Source organism: Diorhabda sublineata, chromosome X (genome assembly GCF_026230105.1).
Source record: "Diorhabda sublineata isolate icDioSubl1.1 chromosome X, icDioSubl1.1, whole genome shotgun sequence".
NCBI lineage: Eukaryota > Metazoa > Arthropoda > Insecta > Coleoptera > Chrysomelidae > Diorhabda > Diorhabda sublineata.
In genome coordinates this window covers 8,886,473-8,901,881 of record NC_079485.1, presented here as the reverse complement: position 1 = coordinate 8,901,881, position 15,409 = coordinate 8,886,473, and the positions used below count along the sequence as shown (strand labels likewise).

The 15,409-nt window shown below is 30.6% G+C and overlaps 1 protein-coding gene across 3 annotated transcripts in view; it reads right to left on the bottom strand.

Annotated features, from left to right (window-relative positions):
* The window catches only part of LOC130451344 (fibroblast growth factor receptor homolog 1-like), a 44,996-nt gene extending 31,738 nt beyond the window's left edge, over positions 1-13,258 (bottom strand). The window contains exon 1 of one of the 3 annotated variants that reach the window (XM_056790308.1): positions 12,972-13,258. The gene's annotated coding sequence lies outside the window, so the exon portion shown is untranslated. The remainder of the gene's footprint in view (positions 1-12,971) is intronic. The other 2 variants (XM_056790306.1, XM_056790307.1) reach the window with 2 other exon arrangements.
* Between the last annotated feature and the right edge of the window lie 2,151 nt (positions 13,259-15,409).

Below are 15,409 nucleotides of genomic sequence, written 5' to 3'. Positions count from 1 at the left end.
TTGAATTTCTATTGACATATTATCAATCTAATAAGATTTCACATATTACTTTTGCCGCTTAACGATTAATAAGAAATATGCACTGATGGTGACGTGTTAAGTCGTCCCCTTGATGTGGGCTCAAGTCTGACAGGGAAATTTTGCATTTTTGTTAGGCTCTAAAATATTTTTAACGGAATTAACTGGATTTCACACTTTCATAATGATTTTTGTGAAATAAATCATTTATATAAACTTTTAGTCCAAAGTTTACAAAGTAAAATAGCTTCCCACGACGAGTTAAAACTCTGTATATGGCAAAATACTTATAGTGAAATCATGATATTTCTACGTTTGGGTTTTGGATACGATCTTTTTAACTAAAATATTTTCAAAGATGGCCGACTTCCGGTTCTACCGGAAGGCGACTGTAACTTTATTATTTTAAATAGAGCACCCTGTATATTAATACATTTTCTAAAATTAAAATTTTAGTATAATTTTGTCCATAAACTTTTTTAGAGTTATTAAAATTTTTTGTAAAAAATTTGACCGTTGCAGACCCTTATAAATGATTTTTTTATGGGGATACCCTTAAAGATATGAAAATGGTTTGTGTTCGGTTGCTTTTAGCAAAGTCAGACTTCAAACGTCAACGTTGAAATTTTTTTTATTTTGTACAAAGTGTCCAAAGTTTAACTTTATAAATATCAAATTTCTTTATTTTTTTAAATATAACCACCCGGTTTTTTCTATTTTAATGCATTCAGAGGTAAAATATAAGGCAAATTCATTTATACTTTGGAATAAATGACACTTATTTAACTGTCATTAGTCCATTGTTGATACTTTCGAAAATCGTCCTCAATTTAATAACGAATAAATAAAATTTAACCACATCCTAGGTTTAGGTATGGGATACATGAATTTGCCCTATTTTTAACCCCTGAATGCATTAAAATAGAATAAACCGGGTTCTATTTGAGAAAATATAGAAATTTCATATTTATGAAGACAAACTTAGATTTCAAAATATATTAATATACAGGGTGTTCTATTTAAAATAACAAAATTACAGCCGACTTCCGGAGAAAATATTTTAGAAAACCCAAACGTAGAAATTTTCATTGTGGGACGAGTGTATCAATGGTTCCTGAGGTCGGCTTACAATTCTATAGTTAGAATATTAGGGAAGTGAATAAATATTTCGATTTTAAAAAAACAAGTTTCAGCCTTATAAAAGAATAGCAAGAAATATTTTTTTTATAATCGCACTTGATTTAAATTGCGAAAATATAAAATTTTTGTCGTATATCTTGAGAAATGGTTAGGTTAAGGTAAATTTAAATATTTAAATAGTAGAATTCAATATAACAATATAAATTTAAAATTATATTTATTTTCCAATGTACACATTGAGTGACGCAAAACTTTCAAGTCTGTTTGTGCTTATCATCGACGCAGTATTTCCAAAACGGAATTGTGAATTTACATCTTGGGATGTCTTGTGACCACATTTAGAAGCTTTGTTTATGTTTTTTAAATGTGCAGTTCTAAAAAAGGATCATACAAGTAAATAACTAATAAGGAATGACCACCATTATCGTATCGTACAATATTTCTGCGCAAGTTATGGCTTAAGCTACTCTTGAAATTTTAAGTATTATTATTAAGTCTGAAATAATAACTACTACTGTTTTTGTTTCAAAATAATTTGATGTTTATGTTTCAGTAATTACATGTTTGTTTACGTCTAGTTCTCACTGTGTAATTATCGGTATTCCAGAACGTAGAGTCCACTGGACCGAAAATATGCAATGGACGACATGAAGTCCCCAATACAGAAAATTAATGCAATCCAAAACGACTAAAAAGATAGAATCGATCTACAGAAATTGATGGATGAAAATCGGTATACAGACTTTCTATGTACTACGAATATATTTATTACTCGACGTATGTTCGAACAGTATATTTTCAAAAAAGCACCTAGGTAAAAGATGTCTTGATGTTCATGAGCTATAGCAAACTAACAAATAAGACTAACATCTAGTGGATGAGATAAATATTAGCTATGGTTTGTACTTGAGAACTAGACTAAAATAGAATACGTAAATTTATATTAACTTGGATATCGGAGATTTACTTCAAGGTAAACGGGGCAAAAAATGTAAAGCGAAAACAAAGTTTTATAATGTACTCACTAAAAATTGGCACTTGAATCGATTTCTCTTCAAGTGTACTGAATTTCTTATGTTTTATGGTGTAACTATTTTTGATTCTACCAAGTTATTCTGTTTACAAGAAACATTCAACACTGTAAAATTAGATCAGGTAAGAAAATTTCAGATTTAGTCATGATGTGGTGCTGAAAATTAAGTGATAAATCAATTAGATTTCAAGTTCCAAATATTTTCATTGTGTCGTAAGTATACTCATTATATTATGATGAGAATCGAAAGCCATATTTGATTAAGAGGCAAACATATTTTCAACAGTTTGATAATTCATATTTTCAGCTCCTTCCATCCCATTATTAGTCTACAATTTATCAAGATATTACTAGATTTAAAATTATTAGAACAATAAATAAAATGTCTGTTTATAAACGAAAGCTGTTTTTTTTTAAAATACATTTCCTAGGTTTATTTGTTCGTTGATCAAAAATATTTAATATCCAGTCCTTGAAGAAAGTCGATATCTAGAAATATTATTTTTAAAATACTTACTAGGTATTACAATAAATTTCAACATTGATTAAACTTGTTTTTTCATCATTATGTGTTTATAGATAAGTCTAAGTACCTATACCAGACAGTAATTTTAATATTAGGTACACAGAACACTTCAAAAGCTCAACTTTATTGAAGAACTGCATGATCGATAGATGTCAAGTACTTAACGACCTAACTAGATTAAAATAACTTCTGGTTAATATTGGAAAAGCATTTTAAAATGAATGATACAGGATAGCTGGAGTGTGAAAAATACAATTCTTCTTAGGAATAAACAGTACAATCAGAATCAGTCCTCGGTCAGTTATACTTATAGCAGCCGCTTTTACATTCTAGTCAATATTAGGTCATTTATTTCAAATATATTATTTATTGTAATAAAAAAACTGCGAAATTTTATATGGAACGTTTTTAAAAGCAACAAGAGGAGAAAATAGACTACATAAACCGAATCAATAGCTAACAAATATACATAATTAAATTGTAGCCAATAAATATTTCTAATATTGCTAATAAACTGAAGTCTAACCAATTAAAAATGACAACCCTCAGCTACATTATGGGTACCTGAAAACATAGGAATTTAAGTGTTTGCGACAGTGTGTTTGTTATAAACTAAGAAATAAATTCTACATTGCTCAGGATTTATAAGTACTTTGAAAGTTGTTCCTTCGTGAAACAGATCATTTTTAGTTTATACAAGAAAAATTGAATTTTCAAATGATTATATCACCAGAGTTATGGTAAGGTTTCTTAAATTGGTCCACAAATGCCGATTCTTTTGTAAGCTTCTACGTTTTCAGTACCTATAAGTTACTTCTAGATATCCGAAATAGATCTGTAAAAAAATCTTTGGAATTATCGTCCGTAGAGAAAGAGTTTTATTTTTATTTTCTAAATAAATTGTTTTATTACTTTAACTTGATTACAAACAATTAAAGCTGTAATTGACATACCTTAAGCACTAGCTACTCCAGGGTAAGTAATAGGGTAAATTAAAAAACCTACAACTTTAACTTAAAGTTGAATTTTTATTGTTCCTCCAAAGTTCAAAATACTTTTTAACGATTTTTTCATCCTCTGTCTAGAGGACTATTCCAAAAAGTTCTTGACAGATCTATTTCGGACACGTCAAAGTAAAGTATATTAAAAATTCCGGAATTTATTCAGAATTCACATTTGAGGACGCAAACATTGACAATAAACATAAATTGAAGTAGTTGTGGAGATATGGCATGTATATGGTAAGATTCAGGTATTGACAAATTGATTTAGCTTTTTTATGTAAATTGAATCTGTTTTAACTTTTTTTCTTTCAATTTTTTTATGAATAATTGAAAAAACTGGCAACAGTGTACACATGGTAAATTCAAGTACCGAAAACATCTGGTGCTACTTGTCCTGTTGACAAATACAGTGTCTATTAGAATTAACTGACCTTCCTAGAATTATATTCATATCGATGTATTCAATGTATTGTCAATTACTTATACAGGGTATAGGAGAATATCAATGCAAAAAGAAAAAATTAAAAGAATCTGTTCGACGGGATAAATTAAATGAAACGATAAAATAACATTATATTTTTAATTCGTTTTGCTAATGTTTTTATCTTATAGCATTAAGATTTTCCAAATCTCGATTCGTCATTATGAACCAAGTCAGAATTCTTTTTAACCAATGAGTCGACGTATATAACGTCGCAATGAGTTCAAAGCAATAAATTTTGTGTAAATAATTAATTATAAACATATCCGTTCTGTTTCTTACCCATTTTAAGAGTACTCAGAAATGAGTTTAAACATCTTGTGTTTACGAATCGCTAACTAAAGTAATTATTTGTTAGAAACATTAAATTTGGTTGTTTAATACATGAAATTATTTGGTATAAGGCGTCGCCAAAGGGCTCTGACTCAATATTATATTCCAGTGACGACTCCCTTAAAATGTAATAACAACAGAGTACGAAACGCAAACTAAATTGACTTGAAAAAGATTTCCTGTATAGGGTTAATTATAAGAATTTTCTGGCGAAAAGATAACTGCTTGAGTATAAAGGTTTGGTGGATTGGACCAAATTTAGTGACTGTCAAACATCTGTTTGCTCAATTATTGTGATCTCAAATGGAACACGCTTAAGCTGTTTCGTAGAGAAATCCTATATGACACCAATTTGGTACTAATAACGCAAAAGGCGTATTTTAGGCGAAATTCACAGGTAGAATGCACGTCTTCAGGCGCTGTAGACTTACTCTATGACTGCTTAGTGAAAACGTACAGCATAGACTGGGGGAAAATTTAATTAAACATGTATTTCCGTGAATTGATGGTTGCTATTTTATTTCACTACAAAGTTAGTTAAAGGACAAAGAAAGAAATTATTATATCTAAAATCAAATATTTCTATTTGGAAATCTATGAATATTTAGTCCGTTGAAATGCCTAGTTTTAGTGCTGTTATTTATTGTGCAAGGATAAGGGATGAAGTTTGTTCTTATTTAAAATCTCCAGTGTTCAAACACAAGTATAAACCAAAATTGTGACTGTGATTATGTATTGCAGCTATAACAGAGAAGATTTGACTGAAAATAAATTGAAGTGGTATATCTAGTAGATTTGCGGTAAGAAATTGTATCGCCAGAAAAGTCTGTGGAAAATATATTTGTCATAATCTTCAATATGCATAAAACTTATGTTATTGGATTTAATTTTTTCCGTTATCATATAAACAAAAGCGCTTTATCAGGATCAGTAACAATTAAGTCATATCACGGAAAAGGTGAGTTTGATTGAGCAACAATACTCCTTCTTACTAGACTAAGATTGGATTCTAAAATGTATACCAGTATAGTTTGGCCAGTGCTAATGTCCTGAACTGATGCCGTATTGTACTGGTGAGAAAAGTTTGACGCAGAGACCATAGATTATTTTATATCCTGGATTATAATTATTGGATTTTTCCTTTGTCATTTTCACAGCAAATATTCAATATCCCATTATCGGTAAAATCGTTGGACCAATCAAATTGTATTTCAAAAATAACGAAAGTTTTGTTGTATTTATAGTAAATTTGGGAGCCCTAAAAGTTCCTATATATATTTCAATATATTTCTTCTGGCTTCTGGCTCCTGGCTAGATGGTGTATAGAACAAAATGTTTCTTTCAGTCAACTATTTTTCTTACAAAAATCTCTTAAAACTCTCAGATGGAAACTTCACCAAATTTCTATACTTTCAACATATATATCATCGTAAATAAAGTGAAAAAACCACCTACTTATTGGCTAGATATAACAAACATTAGCTATAACTTTCAGTTAAAAATAATTTTGAATGAAATGTTCAATTTATTGATCGCTGTTTTCGATGTTATTTGTTGACCGAATATTATCTTCATTTTTTAAAATGGCAATGATCCAATAAAATGTTATTAGATCACACAGTGTCCAATTAAAATTTAATAATTGAAATAGATTTACAAAATGTTATTTCTTTTCTGTTCTAACATCGAATCTATTCTATTCAGACAATATAAAAATGGTACCAAAATATATACCTATAGGATTACCATATACAAACATTTTCAGTTTCATTTTTATACCAAATTCGGATATAAATCTTTTTTCAGAGATAATTTTTGTGGAAGTTGATTTTTGAACAATCTATCGAAATCAGCAGTACATTTCTTATAATTTCTATGTATAATCATTAAATCAACAACTACATGAAAATCAGAATTTCTAAACTAAGGTTAATCGTCATTGCATCGTATGCGTATCTCGTAAATTGACTAAATTGGTTAGCTAATTGTCTATATCATATCATATTCGGAACAATGCGGTTTTATTTTACGAAATTAGAATTAATAAAGGTCGTGCATATCTATTGATTCATATACCGGTTTTTTTAGGTTCCAAATTTCAAGCTGGAAAAGCAATATTTATAAAAAACATGTATACCGCTGATACTAATTAACAGTTTAGGATTGTTAACGAAATACATCCAGAATCTACGCTATTTACCTACTTAAAAATAAGGCGAATTTTACAATCTCTATAACTACATATTTTCATTATATAGTTAATCATAACCAAACTCAGATGATCTGGTCTATTTTTATAATCGTATATATACCTACCTATTAAAGAAGATGGTAAAATAGATTCTGAAAGTAATAAGCATGTAAATTATTATCAAAAATGATTTTTTAGAAGAGAAGAAATAAGCAATTTACTGTTTATATAGAATTATATTTCAATCCTTTTTATTCTTTGCCAATATTATTGTCTACATCCGAGATATTTTTTCTTCGATAATACACGCTATTTTTGTGTTCCGTATTAGTTTTGAACGTCCTGTTTCTCTTGTTACATGGGGTTTTGCCTGCAGTATATTTCTATACATTCTGGAATCTCTTATTATTTTTGGGTGTCTCCCTAATATCTAAATTTCCTTTCCTTTCTAATTGTAAAGTCTGTTCATCCCCTTCTTATATAATAATAGAATTGTTCCGATCTTCCAATCTTGAGTATTCTTCTTTTCCATTTTCTCATATATATTTGATCATTTCTGTTATCTTGTTATGCCCATGCGGTTCGTTCTAAGTTCCCTTACAGCTTCTTTCAACTCTTCTAATTTTAGGAATTCTGTTAAAATAATATCAATTTTTTATTCGGAAAAGTGTTTATTATATCCTGTATTTGTAGTTTTCAGCAGTACTCTTCTTTCTCATCATGTCAAAGCTTTGTCAAATAGTTTCTTCAAATAAATATAGAAATAAATTTTGGTTAAGTGTTCATTGCTTTGTCAAAAACATATGGCACAGTTTGGACGTGCAATAACCAAATTGTGCGTTAAAAGATACATTGAAATTTGTTATTTCTATGATTGACTCATAACTGAAATCAACTTCTCAGGGATATTCCAGTCAATTCAATCATCATTATTGCCTCTACTTTGTAAATTTTACTGATAATTATGAAATGTGGAACTTTCTACAATAATGAAAATAGATATTTTAAATAGAAAGCTGCAACTTACCTCAAAGTTTCTTGTATTGTTTTATTTCCCTGATAAATGAAAAATACGAGACGCAGAGATATGAAAGTCCAACAGGCAACAATTAATTAATAGCTGTTGTAGCTAATTAAGGGTATTGACTCCGAAGACTTATAGTGAATGTTAATAACGAATAGGATAATATAAGGACATGAAAATTATTTTAAAAATGAGGTAGAGATTTTATTCCAACTTTCTGTCCTGTGAGACATTCAAATTGTATTTTTTATCCAGACGATATTAGTTTTCACGAATTCACCATTCCATATGTTCAACTTTTCATCATTAACACAATTAATTAGAAAAAATACTTCATATCCAAATTATTTCAATTTTTCGGTCATTAGTCATGAATAAGGTATTTTCCAGACTAAAATCAAGTAATTAAATATGTTATCGCTACATACTCAACTCGAGCAAATATTTACACGACTCGCCCTTCTAGTCGGAGAGTTTACTACATAAAACAGCATCGATAAGGTACACGACGTTTGAGCTTGGAAATGGAGGGCCCGCAATTAGTACATCACTAATCGGCATTTCTGGCACTCTATACAGGTCGAATATGGTACACGAGTGAAAACTCTTATATCGTCGGGTCCGAACCTCAAATTAGAACGCTGTAACAACGCCAGAAGTTTTGGAGGTCGGAAAAGCCTCGCGAGAAGTGACCGAATGTGCCGGAAAATTCGTCCGAAAAACCCGATATGGTACACAAGTGAAACCTTGTGGAAACTGAGGCCAGACTCTCAACTAGTAGTAGTACTTGTGAAAATGAAAACTTTTCGTGTTCGGCTCAATTGAAAATTATTTTTGTTGGCTTCATTGAAACTATCTGTTTGCGCTACCCAAAATTAAAAAAAATCATTAGAAAACGATGAAAACACCCTGAAATACAATCTTTTTTTACGTTATTACAGCGTTCTTATTTGAGGTTCGGACCCCACGATCCAACAGTTTTTACTCGTGTACCATATGAGGTCTTCCAACCCATTTTTTCGCCCGGGAAAACCAGCTGGCATTTTCATATCCGAGTGCCAGAAATGTCGTTTGGTGATGTACTAATTGCGGTCCCCCCGTTTCCAAGCTCAAACGTCTTATCGATGCTGTTTTATGTAGTCAGCTCGAGGACTATTATAAACTGAGTTTACTATAGAAGCATCGTTTCAGATTATGTTGCCATTTGGTTTGCTATGAGTGCGTTGTTTGTGTATTTTTCTGTAATTCATTTTCAATAAAATAATCAACGAATAATAGATACGTTAAACAATATAGTAGTTCCACATTTTTCTCAATTTCTGGACCAACCAGCACTCATGAGCATTATCCAACAATTCTATGAGAAAATGTTAGACCTACTACAAAGCTGTAAGCTGTATTTTCACATGTCACATGTCCACCGTCAAGCGAGGCTGAGCGAACTGAAAATTGGCAATTACATCTACAGTTGGTGCAACGGTGTTACCGTACTTTAATTCCGGCGTTTTATATACTATGTTATGCCAATTGCACCTCCAAGACATGATAGATTTGAAACAAAAGGCTTCTTCACCGTCAGAAGATATGATAAATTTTGGTCTGATTTGTTTACTGATAAGACTATTAAGCAGGTCATCATGAGGTCTCTGAAAGCGCAAGGTGGGCTGTCACATGGACAAGGCATAGCGGGCAGTACCCTGGTGACTTGGGTTGCCACAATGCCTACTCTTATGGAGATTTCCGTACAAGTGGAAGACTTTTGTGGCGTGAAATATAGCACAGAGCAGCATGTAGATGCTAGGTTCTCAAGGGTGCAGAAAACGATGCAGACATTGCAATCCTTCTTAATTGGTTTTCACCTTATGATCCCTTTTCACTAGGGCAGTGTGTGATGTCCATTAGCACAGGAGTAACTTATTGATTTTATTAATCGCCAAAGCACAAAGTTCATCCACCATTTACGTCACGAAACCTGGAAAAGGAACTTCTCAGAACACCTTCTACTCTCCCAAGTACTTCAACTTCCAAAGAAAGTTGAAGTTTGTCAAGCTTTTTAAAAAAAACGCGACATTACAAGAGACTGTCAAGGTTTCTCATCAAGAATATGTCGATCTTGAGGTTCTCATTTCAGCAGGTCAACAGTTCTTGGCAGATGAAACCTCCTTGGACGAAATCCGCTACGAGCGATATCAAGATCGCCAACAAAGATAAATTTCGAGCTGGCTTCTCTACCTCCAACAAATACAACCGCCGGCCAACATATTCTGCGAGTTTACCTTCAAATCCAGGGCTGGTATGATAGACCAAAGAATCTTCTGACCTGGGGATGGAGAAGCACGGACTTTGGGCTTCGCCCTATCATCATCAAACACTAAGGACCCAGCTCCAGTTATCAATGCAAATGTGTAAAAGAATGTAAAAGGAAGTGCAGCTGCCGAAAAGTAGGCACGAATATGCCTCAACATCAACGGCCAGTCATGCTCGAATTGAACAACCTTTGAGGATGAGGATGTGACTCATATTGCCGTAGAAGCAGAAATTGGTGAGGATAGTTCCGTTGAAGATAATCCCGATGAAGAGGACCTTGATATACAACCGCGTCGTTCGAGTATCTCAGATGAAGGACCATCAACATCTAAGAAAAAAGTGAAAAAATTTGGCGATTTTTCGACTCCTAAAAATTAACTCACCGCCTGGGATGGTGCAAACTCAGATTACATGCATTTAGGACCAAATTGAGCTTTTAAAACGATTTCCAGCTCGCTGGAAATTAACAGATTTTTCGACGTAATTTTATTGGCCTATTGGCAAAAAGGTAGTCATAGATCTTATATAATCTTAATATACACTGACCAGTCCAAACCTTTTTCTATTGTTCTGTACAGCTTATAGTTATGATAGCCAGAAAACTTGTATTAGCACAGGTATATTCATGAAAATTTAAGGGAATATTCAGATTATTCTGTAATAATATTTAAAATGACCCTACTAAGTTTTGGATTACTCGTAGATTTTATTAGTCTCTCGTACATAAAAATAGTCTATATCTTTATCAATTTTTCAAGTAAATTTACTGAATCAGTAATATGAAGAAGATGATTATACATTATCTGTATTAACCAGCAAGTAACAAAATCTACGCAGCTTAGATAATGGTCATATTGAAAATTAAATAATAGCCCAAGCCAGACAGTTGTTTATTTATGTCCACATTAATAACAATCTATTGATTATTCGATTGCCTTAAAATAATTACGCTATGTGTCGCACCCCTATATCTCGATTTCGTATCAATTGATTATTTTCAGATTTACGCTACGGGTATATATACATCAGAAACGTGCGCTTTTGGGAGACACATAAGGGATGAATGTCGTTTGGTTATTAGAATATCAAAAATTATAATTAAAAATTGGCATTTACTTAGGATGTATAAAAAAAGGTTTCCTAAATAAGCTAATTTAGATAGTGTAATGTACATTTAGACCAAAAATTGTTATTGTCCTTGTTCAAGAAGCGTATTCTGTTAGGTTCGTACCTTACATCGATTAGAAATTCTCAAATGAAAGCGGGGATCTTTTCAAAATTTCAAATATTAGAAACCAAAATGTTTAAAACTGTTTACTACTTGCGGTTCACAAAATATATGAAATAACATTAATAATCTTGATATGTTTGCAGAAGCCTATTGGTATACCGAATACATAGATCGAGCAGAATGAAGTAAGTACACTAAGGTTGCGATCTTTATCATGGTTCTTGTAATATATTATGAACTTAACATTATATATTTATATATGCGGTTCCCCAATTCCCTACCAGCATTTAATTTGTATTCTATCATAATAGTATGACTTTTTGTACACGCCACTGAACTAACAGTTTTCTTTCCAAACTTTGCTATTATCTAGTTAAAGTTACATGAGCTTTGTGATATTATATATTATAATGATTTTTATTTTCTAATATATATTCATTAAGCAAAATTGTGGTACTTCAATTATATGAATTGAATATTTTATCACAAACTTGGAATATCTCAATTCGGAATATATTTAAAAAAGAGTATAATTTAGTATTTTGTTACCACAATAATATATATATATATATATATATATATATATATATATATATATATATATATATATATATATATGTATATATGCTAGTAGTAGTTTCGAAGCCGGATGTAGCCCTCATCTATATTATTATACATGGATTCTAACGACTTCCTTGAACTCAACTTTTACAGATATTTATATACCTACCTACTTAGTGGTATTTGCTCTCTTGTTTCCAAGAATTTTTGTTGATTAAAAATATTTCGTTCGTCTATGCCAATGTATATATTATTATAACACAGTTAATGTTCAATATATATTACTTTATATATAATTTCAGCATAGCAGGTATAAGATGTACGATGTTATTTTTGAAAATTCAGTTTTGTTCATTGATACTCATATAAAATTAATACTTATTCCACCATAATATTTCTGAAATTAAATTTCTAATTAACACGTAACAGGTATTTCTGGTCGATATCAGCATGCTACTATCAATCTATAGGCATATATTTTTTACTTATCTATTTTTGAAGCTTCTGCATTTTTTGTATGCTCCAGGTTGCACTATTTTTCTTCGATAGATCTTTTTCGAAGAATGGTGGCTTAAGATGGCAGTTCAACCAAATGTTAATATGAAACGGTTGTTTACATAAAAATTATTATTTGATTATCGTCAAATTAAGTTGCTAGCAATTAGATACTATCGTTTTGTTATACAATAAGCTATAGTTAGTTAATTTAAACAAGTTATAAGTGAAGAACAAATTAAAGCTCGACCAAGAAATTGTAACGCATATCGCTTTATTAAATCAAGCAGTTAAAATTGGTTTCAGAGCGAATCAAAACATCCAGTCATTGTAGAATTTTCAATAACCATATATTAATTACTCTTAACATATTTCGGTAGAATCTTAGTCATAGATACACAATATTCAAAACATGCTTTATGAAAATAATCAAGATCTAAAAATAAATCTGAGTTTTTCTTTCACCAATTTGAAATGTTTGGTTGGTTGATGCGGAGTGCTGTGTTTTCCGTACGAATATTTCAGTCACCTTTTTATATTACGTACATGTATTGCTATTATTTTTATTTTGTCTCTCGAGAAACAAAAAGTTTAGGTAACTATATACTCAAACAATTCAAATCTTACCCATAAAGCGAAAAAATTCCAACACTTTTCCTCAACTTAACACTTGCCACTATATAGTAGTTTTTATAAAATGATTATACATCAAAATATTCGAACTTTGATATTAATTAAGATTTTTATAAATATTAATGCACGCGCGTCTTCTTAATTTTCAGCCACTGAGGCACTCACTAACACGGGACGTGAATTGAGTGTATCTGACATCTGACTTATTTAAGGAGTCAGGAGTCTATTTTCTCCTACGGCGCGCGGTAGACAGTGAACCGAGTAATGAATACTCCCTCCTGTTACAAGTTTAACTTGGCAATCTTAAATTTGTTTATTAGTCTTGACCCTTCTAGTGAGTTATACCTCAATTTAATATAATACACTTCGGCCTAATTTTTGCGTTTAAATTGTTACATACATTGTTTTCTTAAACAATCATAGGATGAATACTGCGATTTCGCAAATCATACAATTGAGAGGAATAAAATACTAGCGCACAATATTGATATAAGCGAAGCTTAATTTAGACATTCAATAGGTATGATAAAATGACCAAATATTCACGGGATTTTGAATTATCGTAATATTTATCTAGAAAATTTTATTATAATTGTTAAATATAATTCTTCATAGATTTGAGAAATCATCATTTTCAATCTCTTAGGTACTCGTTCATTTTCTCCTTCTCTATATGACTATTAATCTTTAATTGATATGTGATGAATATAGAAATCGAATAACTCATTTAATTTGTAATGGATAACAATTCCTGTAGTTTATACGGTTTTAATTTTTAATATAAATGACTATAGTCATTTTGTGAAAGATGGTAAACAATTTTCGAAATTGTAGTTAAAAAGAGCATTTTCTCAAAATTGTTTATTTTTAGATACCATTTGCATTCAAGGTTAAGTAATTGTTATCGAAACTCTTATCAGATATACTACCTCTGATTCTTTATTGTAAACGCTGCAGGTGAAAACCTCACTATACAGTACCATTTTCAGCAAATTCTCTTTTATTAGGAAGCACACAGCCATTAGCCTCGTAAATCTGGTTCCTTCCGAATGGTTGTTAGGCAGTTGTAGGTGCCTTTTGAAGTTATAAATGTTATGAATTTATAAATACATTTCCAACCAATGTGGAAACCATTTTATGACTTTATAAAGTCTAACTAACGTATTTGTCCTGTTTAAACAGTCATTTTTGAAAAACATATGATAGACAAACGTTGTGAAAACCCTGTATAGATATAAATTTCCTTGTCAATTTTAGGATGTAGTCGAGATTTTAATTGACAACTGTTCATTGTACGCTAACGATTCTTCAATTCAATTCAAAAACTTCATAATATAGCAATATATTAAAATTTGACACATCGACTATTATTTGCAATTTCACAATGTCCAACACATCTGGTAAACAGATTTTTGAGCACAAAATCGCTTCAGGCTAACAGGTAGAGAGGAGATGTTATGTTGTAAACTGATGCGCAGTTTTATTTGGCCTAACCGAATGCAATGTTTATCACGGTTTACAGGGTTTGTGACTATGTTTTATAAAAAATGTTAATAAAAAGTCGATCCACTGGATGTACAGAACACACCCACCACTTCTGAAATGACACACAGATTGTGGAAATAATGGATACAGTGTCAATTAAGAGGAGAATGCATCATGTATAATATAATGTTATATATTCTACAATTTGAATATCTATATTTTCTTAAATTATACAGCAGACTTGAAAGTGTATTGATTAATATATTTTGAGCAATTTTTAAATTACTGTAATTTAATTTTGTCACATTAAAATACCGCAGCCAATCTAAAAATCAATTGACCTCACATAAAAAGCTCTAAATGGAATAATTTGGACATACAAATGACAAAAAAAGGACGTATAAATGTGGATTTTGCTTATATAAACGTAATTAAAAAATTTTTATGTAACATATTGGGGCGTAGATGAAGTTTTAGAACGTAAATTTGGAATATAATTTAGCTACAAAATTTATATCACTGCAGAAAAGCTGATTTAATTGATATTTAATTAACGTTATTGTCAGATCTTTTTGATAAAAGCTCAGTCGCCAGAATCTAATCACTTCTATATTTACCGATTCTAGTAGATACTTATTTATCTTATATCTAAACAATTTCAACTGAAAAAACGTCACCACTATGGTAACAGAATGATTATACATTCCCTTGCAGGAAATTACATACATCGATTATGTTTCTTCCAACTTCATAAAAATATTTGTATTTTTACCACACAAATTTATTTAATTTGTTCACAAGAAATGTTCTAATCGACTTTTCATGAACTTTCAATTATTCTATTGAATTTTTCATACTTTCTCGATTTTGATGACAATATAATGATTAAATAAGAAAAGTTAATGATATATTTAATACTATCACGTGAATTCCTTAATTTAATTTTT